Raw genomic sequence first — 18,039 nt, forward strand, 5'->3', positions numbered from 1 at the left:
GCACCAAACCCCCACCCGTGTATGTACGCCCCGAACCCCCACCCGTGTATGTACGCCCCCGAACCCCCACCCGTGTATGTACGCACCAAACCCCCACCCGTGTATGTACGCACCAAACCCCCACCCGTGTATGTACGCCCCCGAACCCCCACCCATGTATGTACGCCCCCGAACCCCCACCCGTGTATGTACGCACCCAACCCCCACCCGTGTATGAACGGACCGAACCCCCCCCAGCCGTGTATGTACGCACCGAACCCCCCCCCAGCCGTGTATGTACGCACCGAACCACCACCCGTGTATGTACGCACCAAACCCCCACCCGTGTATGAATGGACCGAACCCCCCCCAGCCGTGTATGTACGCACCGAACCCCCACCCGTGTATGTACGCACCGAACCCCCACCCGTGTATGAACGGACCGAACCCCCCCCCAGCCGTGTATGTACGCACCGAACCCCCCCCAGCCGTGTATGTACGCACCGAACCACCACCCGTGTATGTACGCACCAAACCCCCACCCCAGCCGTGTATGTACGCACCGAACCCCCACCCGTGTATGTACGGCCGTACCCACACCCCACCAGGGAATGTACGGACCGTACCCCCACCAGTGCATGTACGGACCGTACTGACGCCAAAAACACACGTACTGAACCAGGACAAACCATATTTACACAAGGAGAGTCAATTAGAGTTTCCCCACACCACCAAACATGCCCAACAACCCCACAAACATCACATACACTCACCTGCAACTGCCAAACTGCCAAACAGAGGCCCAAAACTCAATCACTCCTCATAACACACCCACACAAATTTCAAACACAGCCACACCCACAAATGGACCAATAAAAATGGACCACACACACAAACCATGAGCCTTTGCAACAGACCCACTGCTGCCAGAGCCCACAGACGACCCACACCACCATACTTGAACCTCACACTTGCATACCTTCACACAACCACCTACACAAACACCCCCTCATCACATTCACACACACACCTCCACTACCACACCCACACACCCACAACCATCCACACCCACACCCCACGCCATGTCCACCACCAAGAATCCAAAGTTCACAAAGGAGGAGCTGGAGATCCTTGTCGACGAAATCCTCAGAGTCGAGCCACAGCTCTTTGGGACATTGGTCAGACAGACCAGCATATCCGAAAAAACGGCCATGTGGCAGAGGATTGTCGATTCTGTGAATGCTGTTGGGACCACCAGAAGGACCAGGCACGAGTGCCAATCCAGGTGGTACGATCTGCGGAGGACGGTCAAGAGGAAGATGACTGACAATCACAACCAGGGGAACATCACTGGAGGAGGGCCGCCCCCCAGACCGGTACAATACCATCCCTGGGAGGAGAAGGTGATGTCCACGCTGGCGGTGGAGGGACTACACGGACTGCCTGGACTCCCAGACCCTGGTGAGTACACAAACAACTCACCTCACATGGGGGGGATGCCATACACAATCAATCATGCATGCCACCCCCCCCAAGCCACCACCGCACACAACAACACTCCACAAACACACACATGCCACTAGCGCCTCCATGCCCCATGCATCAATCAGGGCCATGCCAAGTCACAGGCCACACAAAACACCAACACAACACAGGATGTGGTCGATGCTGGGAGTGGGGGCATCAAAACTAACATTGAGCAACTCACAAGCACACAACAATGCCCTCAGCCCATATGGCCCAGGGCACAGCCATACAAACTGTGTGTACCCACACAGTACTGTCTTGCCTGCAAATGGTGGCTGCCATGCAGGATGACATGGGTCTGAAGGCACAATTTGCACATTACAGCAGACAATGAAGATGCATCGCTCTGATAGAGTCTCAGCACACACCGCCACAGCAGCAGCCTACACTCAGACACACTGCCCAATGGGTGCCCGGAGAACAGGGACTAACTCACATGAACAAGCCAATGGCCATTCAAAGACCGGCTAACTGTGTGTGCCCAGGAAGCTGGCCTGAGGTGACAGAGAGTGACAAAGAGAGGGAGGGAGAGGGGGAATGAGAGGGAAGGAGACAGAGGGGGACACAGGGAGACAGACAGAGGGAGGGAGTAGGGTGACAGAGGGAGACCGACAGAGGGAGGGAGGAGGGTGACAGAGGGAGGGAGGAAGGGAGACACAGGGAGACTAAATCACCCTTGGGTGGTGTGGCCATGTCCACTCGTCAGCCGGTGGACTGTGTGCATGCAGACCAGGTCTGGCAGTGCCTCAAACCCCCCCTTCCGTAGATGAAGACCGGTCCATGTGTCAATCTGTGCACGAGTCCATCCGTGCTGCAGGCACAGACCAAACCACACACCCAGTATACCCACCCACTGTGTCGGTAAGAACCCTGTCACAAATGCTTCAGTCCCCTACCTGCAACATCAAATTGCCTTGGCAAAACACCATTTGGCCACGTACAGTGCAACACGTAAGGCGCCTCTGCATGGCTCGCTACGCCCGCACACCACACTGCTGACTGTGTACCCAAATAGATGCATCAACTAAGATTGTGTCTCACACATGCGTAAAGCCCTGACAGCTGTGGCCAAGGGACATACCCATGCACAAGTGCACTGTGAGAGGAATGCAAGACAGATCCAACTACCCAGAGGAAGAGTGCCAAATCAGAAATGCATGAAACATGGATGCCACATGTGACACTGTTAACATTGTCTCTCTCACACACAGGTCAACGTCGACGAACACCCCCCAACACTGGGGGGGAAGTCTCACAGGACCAGGCGCCGCGGGATGAGGACCCCACCGCCAGCGATGACTCTCACCACTCCGTGGATGACCCAGACCAACCTGGCCCCTCTGGTGTCCAACCACCTGCAGCACCTGCGTCAGGTACAACTGTGCCAACCACCACCCCCATTCCTGCCACATCCCAGGAGACGTCCAGGAGCCCTGCCCGCACACGACCACCCAGCCAGTCTGCCCAGGAGGGACACGGTCCTCCGGGCACCCAGGAGGAGGCAGGCGGCAACGCAGATGCCATCCCTCAGGGGTCCCGGAGACCCGATGCACCCACAACGGCAGGCCAGGTGCACGTGGGCAGGGGTGGCGGGAGTGGAGGACGGCGGAGGCGCGAACCTGACCAGGCAGCTCAGGACCCGGTAGTGTCCCAGGTCAGCAACATCCTGGATACATACCGGCGTGACACCAGGGGCATGGACCAGATTGCGTCCACCCTCAATGACATCAAGGGGACCCTCCAGGAGATGAAGACCCTGCAGGCCCAGCAACATGCCTGTCAACTGCAACACCAAGGAAGGATGGAGGATAGACAGGCTGAGCTCATGGCGGTGCAAACCCAAATGACCGGTGTACTCCGTCGGATTGCCGACAACATGGGATCAGGAGGAGGAGGATTCATCCGACGGAGCGTCACAGACATCGTCACGGCCTGCTTCCGAGGGTCCCCGCAGGAAGGTGGGTCGTCCACGAAAAAGACTGTGAGAGTCAGCAGAACATCACCATCTCCCAGGTCACCTGGCCTGGCACCTGGCCCTCTGGCCCAATAGCAGCACATGACATTCTCTGCCACATGGACTTGCTGGTCACTGTCTGACCTATGTTGACGAAGACTGTGGCATGGACTCTGACATTTTCCAACGGCAAGGATACCAACTCCCCCAGTGAACTTTGGATTCTACACTCCCGCTGTGCACCTCTTGTCATCCCCACAAACCCGTACCCCACCACAAATAAATTAATCACACTTACAAGATGATGCCGTGATTCTGCATTATTACAATACATGTGTGTGTCGTAAAGTCAAAGCATGCCTGATCTCAGAATTAACTCCAACCATCCAAACCGTGGGGTCTCAGTCTTGCCCAGGACACACATGGGTCCCAATGTATCATCTGATACAGACATGGAGTACCATACTCACCTGTGCTGGGCCCAACCAGCTGAGTGGTTCCCGCACAACTGTGGCTACAGACACATTCAGGGGAGCAACAGTCATGCGCAGAGGTCAGGGATCATGTGGAGTGACCTGGCTTGCCGCTCCCAGGTATGTCTAGACATGTGTCCCTACAATGTCCTGCATGCTTGCGTCAGGCGGATGTTGAGAATGGTGGCTAGCCCAAGGTTGGATGCATGGAGATGCCAGAATGCAGTTTTGGATCACAGTGCCACATGGTTGTGTTGGGGTTGTGGGCTGCATCATGAGTGTGGGCGTGGATCGAGAAGGACATCCTGCAGCTGGCTGTGAAACATTCCCCCCATCCCGTTTGGACGTTGATGTGGCCTGGTTGCCCGACGCAGTAGCAGAGCTGTGCAGATGCACTCCGGATATGGACAAGTATCATGGGAGTCGTAAGGCACATGTCCGTAGACTGCAGGGTAGGATTCGACACGGATGTTGTAGTTGCCCTGGGGGATGGTCTCTCTTGCCTTGAGGTGGATGGAACTGTGCATCTTGTGCATAATACAGTTCCCACTCCCTGACAAACCCCTAGCATCTTGTCACTCTACACATAGACACATATGCACCACCTCTGAAAACTATGCCAGACATGCCGCACGCACAGTGGCAACAGGCCACCATTGACAGGGAAGAGGCACCTTGGAGACAGAGGGACAAATTTATTAGTCATGTGTGTTGGAATGACAATGATACTCTGTCAACACATACACAGGTCATGTGGATGAACATGTGGGAGCAACACTGGCACCCCCCATTGCAACACAGATGCTGGTATTCCATTGAACTGGCACACAAGTGACGGATAACAGCTAAACACCCCCTGCTGCCACGGAGAGGCCGCTATACACCATTGAGGCCCTGATGGGGCAATCACACACCATGTCAACCCGGTGCAACCTGTATGTTTCCAAAGTCAGTGTTACACACAATGATGGCCTCATCACAATCCCCAATCCCCTGCCACATGACAGTCACCAAGTCTGACCATGGCTCCAGGTGAAGCCTGCCCCATGTCATGTTCCCCATGTAGGATCCACATGTATGCAAATGGAACACACATGAACCGGAGAAGTGCACACAGACTACAAACAATTCACACACCCAAAACGCCGTGAGGCAGCCCTTACCCTAAGGAGATTTCAAAACTTGCCCGTGCATGTGACGCAGAATCAGCACATGTTGCTGTGTTCATGAGGAGTAGCAGGAGCACAACAATGCCACCAGCAGACAGCATGCCCATGGACCTGTGGAAGAGAGACACACAAGGAGTCAGCCCAAAGGAGCACATCCGCAAGCATGTACTCAACACGTATCATGTTGTCAACATGACAGGTGACAATGATGACCCTCAGACAACATCCTTCCATTGCGCCATCACTCGAGTGACACTTCAATACACACCACTGACTCACTTGGCCGACATGCAGATGGACACACACATTGCAACACATGCCACACACGGCCCAATGCGTGCACACTCAGACACTGGAACTCACCACTAAGCAAAGAAGTTGCGTATGAGCCGACTCCGCATGTCCTCCACAGCCTCCTCCACATCACTTGCCCCGTCACCAAGGCCTTCATCCTCCACGGGTGGATGGTCCTGGTCATCTTGATCCAGTATGAGTGGAACAGCTTCCTCCACTGCCATGTTGTGCAGCATGCAGCAGACGATGATGATCTTGCACACCTTCACCGGGGCATATGGGAGTGCTCCGCCGGTCTTGTGGAGGCACCGGAATCGGCTCTTCAGAAGTCCAAACGTCCTCTCAATGACTCTCCTGGTCCGCCCATGGGCGTTGTTGTAGCGGTGCTCGGCAGCCGTGCTGGGGTTGCGGACAGGCGTCATCAGCCATGGCATGTTGGGATAGCCAGGGTCCCCTACAAGGAAACATCATGGACAGAAGTGTGTCAGCACAGGCAGTGAGATTGGAAGATGACGCCAAACACTGAACTGCCAGAGTCTACCCACCAACAATACATGCTCGCTCGTTCCGCAGCTGCAGCATCATTTCAGGCAGCCTGCTACGCCTCATGATGAAGGCATCGTGTGCTGATCCTGGAAAGCGAACACAGACATGTGAAATCACCATGTTGGACAGACACACCACAAGGGCATTAATGGAGTGATAATGTTTGCGATTCCTATACACCACCTCCTGTGCCTGTGGTGGTACCAACGCAACATGTGTCCCATCTATGGACCCAATGACATGGGGCATCCCTCCCAGGGCATAGAACTCACGCTTGACATCTGTCAACTGCTCACGAATTGGGAATTTAATGTACTCATCCAGGTGAACCAACATGGCCTCTAAGAATTCATGCAGAACACGGCTGAACATTGTCTGGGACATGCCCCCGACATCAGCAATGGTATGTTGGAACGTACCCGTGGCAAGGAAATGTAGGGCTGCCATCACCTTCAACTTGGGTGTCAGTGCACTGGGATACCTGTGGCGCGGGAGGAGTTGTGCTTCCAGCCGGCCAGTCAACTCATCAATCAACCGTTGGCTGAATCTGTAGCGGCGTATACAGTCCCGTTCATGCAGGGCAGCCATGTCTGGCATACGTCGAGGGAGAGGCGGAGCCCTGCAGTGAAATGGAAGGAACACCGAAGAGTGAGCACTGTACAACGACATTGTCAATGCACTGAGCACATGTTACACAGCCAATACACATATGCCACATTCTGAGTCAGGTCTGTGCCACATTTCCTGGACACGTACGCCAGTCAGGTGACACTCCTACCAAGGGACAGCCACTAACGGAGGGGGGCAAGATCACGATGACATGGCATGAGACTAGCTGTGGGCCAGTGTAAGTGAACATGCACACGCATCACAGGATTCACAGACATCCACACATGTGCAGAAGTAGTATGCGTATGGTACAGACAGGTTGTTGGATGCGATATGCACTGGTCACATGTCATAGGAATAGGACAGGCCACACACATTGCCTTGGAGGAGTACATGTCGGGACAGAACATACATAGAGAGCATGTGGATATGTACTTGTGTTGATACTCCGTGTAGTTGCATACATACACACCTCATGGCAAATCACATATGTGGGCTGGTGTGCGGAACAGTGTGCCATGGCCATCTACACACAGACACATGTTGGCAGCAGCAACTGCTGATGCATTGGACCACACACCTACAGCAAAATCATGGAAAGACATGCCACACACATGACATGGTTGCAGCGTGCAACGCAGCCATACACATGTCATGTGTAATATTCCGTGTACCTGGCATCAGGGGACAGGTGCGGGTGTCCGTGACTGGGACATGCAAGTGACTCATGGCTCCACTAGTGTGTACGACATGCACACATGTCAAAGGAGTGCAGGGGATGTGTGGTACAATGCGCACCATCACACACGACATGTGTACACAGCTCATCGTACATGTGCTTTGCCCACACCTCAGGGGTAAAGTGCCACATCACATCCTGACACACCTGTGTCACACACATGTGGTATTGCACAGACAATGCATTGGTGTCCACCCTTGGCAATACCTGACCGCTCCATTCCTGTCTGTGTGCCGCCTGTCACCACTGACAGTTGTGAAACGCACCATACATACGCTCGGAGTCCGTGTATAGGGTCCCTGGGCCAATATTGCCGCTGGCGTATGCGTACGCCACAGTAGTACGGACTGTACACGCGCTTGTACGGTCCGGATCACAATATGGGCGCTGGCGTATGCGTACGCCACAGTAGTACGGACTGTACACGCGCTTGTACGGTCCGGATCACAATATGGGCGCTAGCGTATGCGTACGCCACAGTAGTACGGACTGTACACGCGCTTGTACGGTCCGGATCACAATATGGGCGCTGGCGTATGCGTACGCCACAGTAGTACGGACTGTACACGCGCTTGTACGGTCCGGATCACAATATGGGCGCTGGCGTATGCGTACGCCACAGTAGTACGGACCGTACAAGCGCGTGTACAGTCCGTACTACTGTGGCGTACGCATACGCCAGCGCCCATATTGTGATCCGGACCGTACAAGCGCGTGTACAGTCCGTACTACTGTGGCGTACGCATACGCCAGCACCCATATTGTGATCCGGACCGTACAAGCGCGTGTACAGTCCGTACTACTGTGGCGTACGCATACGCCAGCGCCCATATTGTGATCCGGACCGTACAAGCGCGTGTACAGTCCGTACTACTGTGGCGTACGCATACGCCAGCGCCCATATTGTGATCCGGACCGTACAAGCGCGTGTACAGTCTGTACTACTGTGGCGTACGCATACGCCAGCGCCCATATTGTGATCCGGACCGTACAAGCGCGTGTACAGTCCGTACTACTGTGGCGTACGCATACGCCAGCGCCCATATTGTGATCCGGACCGTACAAGCGCGTGTACGGTCCGTATCACTGCTTGTGGGGTGCCCTAGGGCGTGGAACGCACCGTACCTGTGTGTAAATGTATGAAAACACATAGGGGACACATGAGGGACAAGTATAAGGGCCTAAATGCATGATGGTTGCCATGGAGACTGAGTTAGATTTTTGAATTTGAGCACCAGGTGCCCAGCAGAAGTCAGTTTGAAAGAATCTACATTGTTGCAATGTGGATGTTTACTTGACATCATCATCAAAACTGAAACCATGCAAAGCCACACACTGGGGTAGGTTTGAAGGGATTGGATGAAACGTAGGATGCAAATGTGACTGACCAATCAATCTGTACTCCTATACATGAACAGGCCAGCCAGGCATATATAAGGCAGCCAGGTCCCATGAGAGAGCACTTGCCTGCACATCCATTCATCCATGACCACTGCTGCCGATAGTGATTCCTCTGGCACCATGTCCAGGACTGTGGAGAGGTCACAGCCATTCACCCAGGAGGAGAACCTTGCCCTGATAGATGTGATCCTCCCACAGTTCCAGAGCCTGTATGGTCGACCAGGGGTTCAGGTGAGTGCAGACTCCACTAGCTTAGACTGTGCCCCTTTTGTGTGACAGTGACTTCTGGCATTGTGTCCATGTGTGACAGACATGCACTGTTGTTTGGAGTGGGTCCCAGGGTGTGGAAGGCCTCATGTCACCCATGCAGAGCATGCTGTGTTTCCTGTGTGCACTCCTCACTTGCATAGTGCCTACTGTGACAATGAATGCAAGGTGCATGCCACATTCTGCCTGCATACTCCTCCTGGGGATGTTGTTACCACAGTCCTGATGTGATCCTGTGTTCCCCCCAGTGTGACAGGTGTCAGTACCCATGGATGTGTGTTTGTTCAGTGTACCTGTGCTGTGAGTGTCCAAAGGCCGTGTTCGTCCCCTGCACATTGGTGTGTGTGTAAGTTCCCTGTCATGTGGGTGAGTGCATATGGGGAGTGTTGCACACAAGCAGCATGAGGGATGGATATAGCCTGCCCATCCGATGTGAGCAGGGAGCAGTGCTGTGTGCATGCCGTGCTGAGCCAGCCCCACACCTGTGACACCCCCCGTCTACTGGCACATGGGCAGAGTGAGGTGTGTACCCGCAGTTGGCAATGCCATGTGATTGTCCTGTACCTGTGTGTGTCTGTGTACTCTGCTGAGGTAGCATCAGTGTGCTGGGGCAGGTGACTGCTGTGAGGTGCTGTACATAATCCTGGTGTAGCCTGTGAGGCACAGTGTGATCCCTGGTCAGTGAGTGTGTGGTACCCCTCATGCCACCCGTGTACTTTCAATGGCACGTAGTGCGTTTGGCCTTCCACAGTGGATAATGTCCCTATGACAAAGGTGCAATTAGTTGCATGCATACCATGGCCTGTTCATAAAGAGGATTGTTCTATATGTGTGTCTCTGTGTCTTTGCTCATGTGGATTAATGTATTCTCACTTTTGCATCCTCACAGGTAGGCGCCATTGCCAAGGGGGAGATCTGGAGGGAAGCCATCAGTGCCGTGAGGGGTACAGAGGGTCGGAGGCGGAGCCTGTCTCAGGTGAGGAAACGCTGGCAGGACATCCGGTGCTGGACGAGGAGGATTGCACGGCTCCTGCTGGGGGACTCACCTGAGAGCCGTAAGAACCGTGGGCGCCGTCGTCTGACCCACATCCAGAAGTGTGTGCTGGCGGTGGTCTTCCCCGATATGGACAGGCGCCTACAGGAGAAGCAGCAGCAGGAAGGGGGTAGGTACATGTGTGTCAGTTGTGTGTCCCCAGCCAATGTAAGTGCGCAGTTGCATGGATACACTGCCAGGGTTTGATTGTGCAGTGCGTCAACTTGTCCCCAAAGTAGCCCGGTGCTGTTCTCACTCCCTCCCTTCCCCTCCTTGCCATGTGTTCCCTGGTCTGTGTGTAGCCACTCTTGCACAAGGTTATTTAGGCAGGCAGTTCATGCAGGTGCCCTATGCCATCAGCATCATGTGTGGGGGTGATGTGCCACAGGTATGGGGACCTTGCGTGTGCCATGGCCAATTTCAGTCATTGTGGTGTCCATGTCACTTGGCACTGATTGTGAATCACGACATAGGGGTGTGTCTCCAAACTGTACAGCCTTCCAGCATGCATGTCCAATTGTGTGCCCTCTGACATGATGTGCCTGAGTGGGAGGCCTGCTAAGTGCAGGGACGGTTGCTTAATTTGCAGTCATGTCCATCCTGGACCATGGAGGAGTGTGGGCAGTACTGTGCCCTGGGGCACCTCTTCCTAGGTCTCATGTGCGTCATCCAACAATATGGCCATTCACTGTGTCTTCGCCATGGGTTGGGTAGGGTGGCATTGTACCCTGGGCTCAACTGTTGGACCTACAGGTTGCTACATGTGTCCACTGTACAGGGGGACCCATTTTGCTTGTGCATACTCACAGTGGGCATTACCTGTGTGTGTTGTTGAGACAATCTGATGATGTTTGCCTGTCAATGATGTGTGGACATGGCCACCAGGGGCTGTGTGTGTACAGTCATTAATTGGTGGAGGCCATGTGTTTTCATCCCAGAGTGAGAGGTGTACATACTTTCTCCGTCTCAATGAGATTGTCTCAGGTGTGGGTGGTTTGTGCGTACAAGGCCTACATGTCAGGAGCTTCATCCTCCTTGCTGGGTTTAGCCTGTGTGTGATGTTTGACTGGACATACGCTCAAGGTGCAGTGACCCAGTCATGTTTTGCCTGGTTTAATGTATTGCCTTTGCAGCATGCGGCAAGAGTAAATGTATATCATTCATGCTCATCCCTTTTTGACGACGCAGTGTGGTGCAGGTGCTGTGCACATTTGTCCCCAGAGGCTGGCTCCTCTGTAAAATTTCAGGTGCAGTGATTTGCTGTTGTGTCATGCTCTCCATTGTGTCTCAGTGGCATGGTGGGTCGAAAAACTGTGTGTTCCATGGCCGACATGTGTACATTGTTTTGTAGGTGTTACTCCTGTTGCTTTTCAGGCTATGCAATGTGACCTATGTATATTTGACTCATGTGACATATGTGTACAGGTGTCTGATTATCTCCTGTCTCTTCACCTTTCCCACAGCATCGCCGGGGGACACGGAAGGAGACACTAGCACGGACCGGGAGGAGGGATTGAGCACCAGTGCCAGCAGTGCTGTCCTGTCTGGCACATGGAGTGGCACGGAGGCCGAAGGGAGTGAGGCAGAGGACCTGTCGACTGCCAACACAGACTATGACGCAGACGGGTCCGAGGCTGAGCTCCAAGAGGTGGCGGAGTCTGCCCCCCCAACTGATGGCAGCCCTCCACATCCCCCCGCCACCTCAGGTTCCATCACCGGCCTCCCACATGCTCGTGGCCCTTCCCTCCGTGCTCGGTCCCCACATGTCTCCTTCCTGCCAGGCACCGCACCCCCTGCCCCTGTCACCACTGCTGCGGTGAGTGCGGAGTCTGTGGACATCCTGAGGCAGTTGCAGGTTGGTCAGACTGCGATGCTAAATGTCCTCCATGCCCACACCCAGGTGCTGACCCAGATGGAGGCATACATGGAGGGCATGTCGGCTGCGCAGTCTGACCAACGGCAGTTGCTGAGGTCCATAGACTCCACACTGACTGCAGCACTGGATCTCCTGCAGCGCTGCGTACCCCCCCCTACCCCTGCCCCATCCACAATTCCCACTCCCGTGCCTGTCACACGCACATCCAGACGTCAGCGTGCACGCACCCCAACAGACACAGGCACCACACCACCAGGGAAGTCGAAGCGCACACCTCCTGTCACGCACACACAGGGTGAGGAAGGCACACCCACTGGGTCGGGGGGGAAACGTAGAACACGCAGCCACAGTGGGAGTCCGCATTCCACACAACCCACTCCCTCCAAATCCACTCCCCTTAGCTCTCCTGGCCAACAGTCGGTGACAGCATCATCCACTGCGAGTGTGCCCCCCAGCCCCAGGATGACACCACCCCGCAAGCGGTGGAGGCGGGACCCGGCCAGGGGAGTTGAGTCCCCCACCCTGTCCACACCCTCCCCCAGTGGCGCTGCGACCCATCCCTTTGCCCCCCCCCCCTCCTTGGGGCCTGTGGTTGGATTGGGTGCGGGGGAGTCGCTGGGGGAACTTGCCGACGTGTGCAGCGCCATTCTGTCCTCCACCTTTGGCGCTGGCACCCCCCCTGTGGCAGAATCATCCCTCCCTGCACCCACAACACCTACCCTTTCCCCTCCTGTCCCCTGCGGTGCCTGTTTCCACCCTCCCCCCTGATGCCCCCTCTTCTGTGGATGAAATGGACTTGTGAACTGTGCAGGCAAGCTAGGGGACACACGTCCCGATGTGTACCCCCCCCCCGGACTTTGCTGCTGGGCTGGCCCATGGCCCTTGTACATAGTGGACATTTTCTCAGAGATATTTTCCTGCTGAATAAAGCATTTTCTTTTTGTTTTGCACACTGATGCTTTCCTGGACTTGCTGTTGGTGCTGGTGCTCCCTGCGTTGGGGTGGTGATAATGTGTTAGGGGTCTGTGAAATGTTGGAGTGTGCTGCTCATGGGGTGTACCCTGCCATCTGCGTGCCATCACAAAGGTCTCTGCCAATGGTATTTGGTCATGTTTGCTCTCACTGTATGGTGACATTGTCCCAAGGTGTGTTCCATCCTCTGTGGAGCAGGCCATTTTCCCTGCAGGGTGTCTCCCAAATACTGTGCTGTGCTGTGTCTACATTTCCTGGATGTGTGAGGGTTGCCGTTCAATATAGCCATGCTGGCTCAGCGATGGCTCCGCCTGCATCTGGGGTATCACCCTTGTTGGTCACTGAACTTGTTGATGGGGTATATTGTCCTATGTCTGGGCACTGCTGGGAGGACTCTGCACCCACCCCTCCTGTGTCTGGGCACTGCTGGGAGGACTCTGCACCCACCCCTCCTGTGTCTGGGCACTGCTGGGAGGACTCTGCACCCACCCCTCCTGTGTCTGGGCACTGCTGGGAGGACTCTGCACCCACCCCTCCTGTGTCTGGGCACTGCTGGGAGGACTCTGCACCCACCCCTCCTGTGTCTGGGCACTGCTGGGAGGACTCTGCACCCACCCCTCCTGTGTCTGGGCACTGCTGGGAGGACTCTGCACCCACCCCTCCTATGTCTGGGCACTGCTGGGGGTGTTTGGCACACACCATTCTTATTGCAGGTTCGGTGCGTACATACATGGGTGGGGGTTCGGGGCGTACATACACGGGTGGGGGTTTGGGGCGTACATACACGGCTGGGGGTTCGGGGCGTACATACACGGGTGGGGGTTCTGTGCGTACATACACGGGTGGTGGTTCGGTGCGTACATACACGGCTGGGGGTGGGGTGGGGGTTCGGTCCGTTCATTCACGGGTGGGGGTTTGGTGCGTACATACACGGGTGGGGGTTCGGTGCGTACATACACGGGTGGGGGTTCGGGGCGTACATACACGGGTGGGGTGGGGTTTCGGTGCGTACATACACGGGTGGGGGTTCGGGGCGTACATACCAGGGTGGGGTGGGGGTTCGGTGCGTACATACACGGCTGGGGGTTCGGTGCGTACATACACGGCTGGGGGTTCGGGGCGTACATACCAGGGTGGGGTGGGGGTTCGGTGCGTACATACACAGGTGAGGGTTCGGTGCGTACATACAGTGCTGGGGTGGGGTTTCGGTGCGTACATACACGGGTGGGGTTTCGGTGCGTACATACACGGGTGGGGGTTCGGGGCGTACATACATGGGTGGGGGTTTGGTGCGTACATACACGGGTGGGGGTTCGGGGCGTACATACACGGGTGGGGTTTCGGTGCGTACATACACGGGTGGGGGTTCGGGGCGTACATACACGGGTGGGGGTTCGGTGTGTACATACACGGGTGGGGGTTCGGGGCGTACATACACGGGTGGGGGTTCGGTGCGTACATACACGGGTGGGGGTTCGGGGCATACATACACGGGTGGGGGTTCGGGGCGTACATACACGGGTGGTGCTTGGGTGCGTACATATACGGGTGGGGGTTCGGGGCGTACATGCACGGGTGGGGGTACGGGCCGTACTTCCACGGGTGGGGGTACGGTCCGTACATGCCCCTACCCACGCTCTGCGTGCCTGGGTACGGGCTGTACCCATGCCTTTGGTGGGTGGGTACGGTGCGTCCCCCCATTGTTGCGGTGCCGTGGGGTCCGCACCGTACACAGGCCTTGGGGGCGTGGCTACGGGTCGTACCACGCGTACCCCTACATGACCCCAGCAATGCTGGTACGAGCCGTACCAAGGCATTTCTGACGTGGGTATGGGCCGTACCGCCATTGTTGGAGTGACGTAGGGGGACGCGTGGTACGTTCCGTACCCACGCTCTTGCGGCCTGGGTAGGGTACGTACCGGTTCGCGTGACCATCCACTTCCGTTGTGGCGGACGCTTGCGTTGCTGGCCTCGCCCCCACCCCCTGGAAGTGACCAGGCCCTGATGGTCAGGTATGTCCAGGCCATGTGTGATTTGGTACCATGTGTTGGTGTTGTGTGTCCTGCCCCTGCCCCCCCTTTGCCCCTGGTTGTTGTGCTGACCTTCTGCGGCGTCTGCGTCGGTTCCTGTACGCCAGGTGGACTGCTAGGAGGGCAGGGATGGCACGTAGGTTCGGGTCCATGTCTGTTCGTCGCGTCCAGCTGCTCCTTGCGTGTGTCGTCCTGATTTCCCGGCAGTTTTTGGCAGCCGGTAAATATTTTCCGTGCGGGATGACGTCGGTTCGAATCGTACTTCCTGGTTCGTGAAACGTAGGCTGGATGCGTACGACGTCACGTCGGCGCCTTTCAGGATCGGAATTGTGTTTAGTTTCTGTTCGGTCGGTGTTTTGTTCGATTCGTACGGAAATGGTGTTTCCGTATGAATCGTACTTGCATTTTCGGATGGATTTCGCACCGGGTACGAGTCGGACGGAGAAAAGGCTCCGTCCGACGGTTTGTACCCGGTTTTTACCGGATCGGAATTGGCACCATAATCGGGCCCTTAGAGTGGCCTGTTATCAGCTCCAGAATTTTCCACAATAGATGTTAACGGGGGCCCCAGTAATTTCAGAGGGAGAATAATAGAGATCATAAATGTTTTGTTAAATAACATGTAGGAATTGAATTCCATACCGAGTCCTGCATGGTTTCCTCCAGGATTCCACCTGGATAGTTTTTCTGTTTGAAGTATGGAAAATGTCTGGCTAAGGAGGATGAGGCATAATGGCCAGAGCTGCCAACCTGGTCGAGTCTCGGCATCGGCGCAACATTTTGTGATTCTGGGTAAATCACGCATTCTTTCTGTGCCTACCAATAATGAATGTGTCTTTGTGTAACATAACTGGTGCTGATGTAAAACACTCCAATACCTTTGGGTGGAGTTTGCACTATATAACACTACAACAACAAAAACACATCATTCCAATAAGCCTGGTAACTCTGGGGTCCTCAGAATTAATGGGCCATTCCTAATGAGGGCCAAAGTATTCCAACCAGGTGCTCATTCTACAAGCATGCAGCTTTGTCAAAAGCTGGCGAGAGAGGAGAGTATGGGTACCTGGTGGGAAAGGTGGTCATGTTGTGCGAAGATATCTTCAATTTCTTTATGAATTTCAATGGGTTGGGACAGTTCTAATGCTGATAGAAGAGTTACTCTACATCCTGAGAAAGCTCAATTTCTGATTTTTTCTTCCCTGAATTCTTCTGTTTCCAGTCTGCTCATGTCTTAAATCATCCTGAGAAGTTATTTGCCCGAGACGGTTACCTTCTTGCCCAGGAATGTAACTGTGTTGCTTTCTATGATTTTATGCTCATCTTGAAGGGTATTCAGACAAAATATCAAGAAATAATATTGTTTTAAAAATATTTTTATGTATATTAGTATATGTTTTAATTGCATATGTTATAAATTGTTTGTATAAGTTTTGTTAATGTTTTGATATAGTTTGCACATTTTTTGCTGTTTAAAATGTAATTTATTTGTTTATCATAATTTGTAGTATTGTAGCAGGTTGTGGGGTTTGTAGGGGTACACAGTGGGAAGTAAATTATTTATAATCAATTAATCATTTTTTAATTATTATTAATTATTTAATTGATAATTAATGATGTACATTGTGTAATTAATTTATTTTTAACATGAGTTTTAGGTGCAGGTTGTGGAGTTTGTATTAATTTGCTATTATTTGAATGATAATTATGTAAATTGTGAAATTATCATATTTGTTAAGTAATACTTTAAGTGTGTGTTAATTGTGCTGTGCTTTTTAATTTCAATGACATTTCAAATGTTGTCTGTTATGAATGTGAGACTATAGAGTGGCATTTTAATGAAATTAATATTATCTGTTTTATTTGATAATTAAATAAATATGTAATTTGTTTAATCCTTGTAAATATTTAGATTTATAGTTTTACAATTTAAATATTTATATCTTTTTTTATTTAAGAGAGTTGTGAAGTACTCTCTTTCTACTGTTGCAATGACTGGAGTGGGAATAATAAAATGTACCCCTCCTGAGTCAAACGCTTTCCCTAATGTTGCACAGACTGGAGTGGGAATAGTCCATTTTACCCCTCCTGAGTAGGAGCGGCCCGTGAAGGTAAGGGCGGTGGGTTGGTGTGGCCAGGTGGGGGAGATTTTGACAGACGAGGACGAGGTAAAATGTATTATTCATTTAATTTTCCCTCGTGGTCGTCTGTCGAATCCCCCCACCTTAGCCACACCACTCCAACCTGCACTGGCCGCTCCTGGTCCTGGGTCCAATGCTTTCCCTTCTGTTGCACAGACTGGAGTGGGAACAGTTGCGGCTGACACATATTAAAAGTGGTAGGGTGGCTGGAGGGGGCCCGCGGAGGAGCATGGGTGGGTTCGGGGGAGGGGGAGCACTGAGGGCATCAATAGTAAAGAGGGAAAACTTACCTGATCCTGCTTCTGCCGCCTAGCTACTCAGTGCTCCTGTGTTTCCTGGTTCCAGCAGTCCCTGGCACAGCATCAGAGACTCCCTGTACATTCCCCGTGCTGCCATCATGTATTATGAGAGCAGAGCTCGTCTTGGTCGGAGCGGGCTTTTTTAACACTTGCTCAGGCACAGGGAGTTTGTGCTGTTTCTCGAACGATACAGGCCAGATATGCAATACAGTTGGGTTGGAGAAAACCTAGCTGTGCATGTCTGTTTGGCTTGCATAAAATGGCCAGCCAAACAGACATACATAGTTAGCAGTGCACATCACTCCGCCCCATCTGCCATGGCCCGGCCCGGCCCCGCCCCGCCCCTCTCCACATACTCTGCCTCAGTCAGTGGCTGAAAAATAAAATTCCAATAAAATATTGTTTTATTTTTAAGCTGCTGGATCTGAGCCAGTGGGGTGACTCTCCTCCACCACTGCAGAGGAGCCGCCGCTGAGTGAGAATAGTAAATTTTACCCCTTCTGACTCCAACGCTTTCCCTGTTGTTGCACAGACTGGGGTGGGAATATTACATTTTACCCCTACTGCATCCAATGCTTTCCCTGCTGTTGCACTGACTGGAGTGCGAATAGTAAATCGTACCCCTCCTGAGTTCAACACTTTCTCTACTGCTGTATAAATCGAAGTGGGAACAGTATATTTATTATTTATATAGTTTATTTTTTTTATAAATAGTGTTTAAATATATCAT

This window comes from Triturus cristatus, chromosome 7 (genome assembly GCF_964204655.1).
Source record: "Triturus cristatus chromosome 7, aTriCri1.1, whole genome shotgun sequence".
In the NCBI taxonomy this organism is placed as follows: domain Eukaryota; kingdom Metazoa; phylum Chordata; class Amphibia; order Caudata; family Salamandridae; genus Triturus; species Triturus cristatus.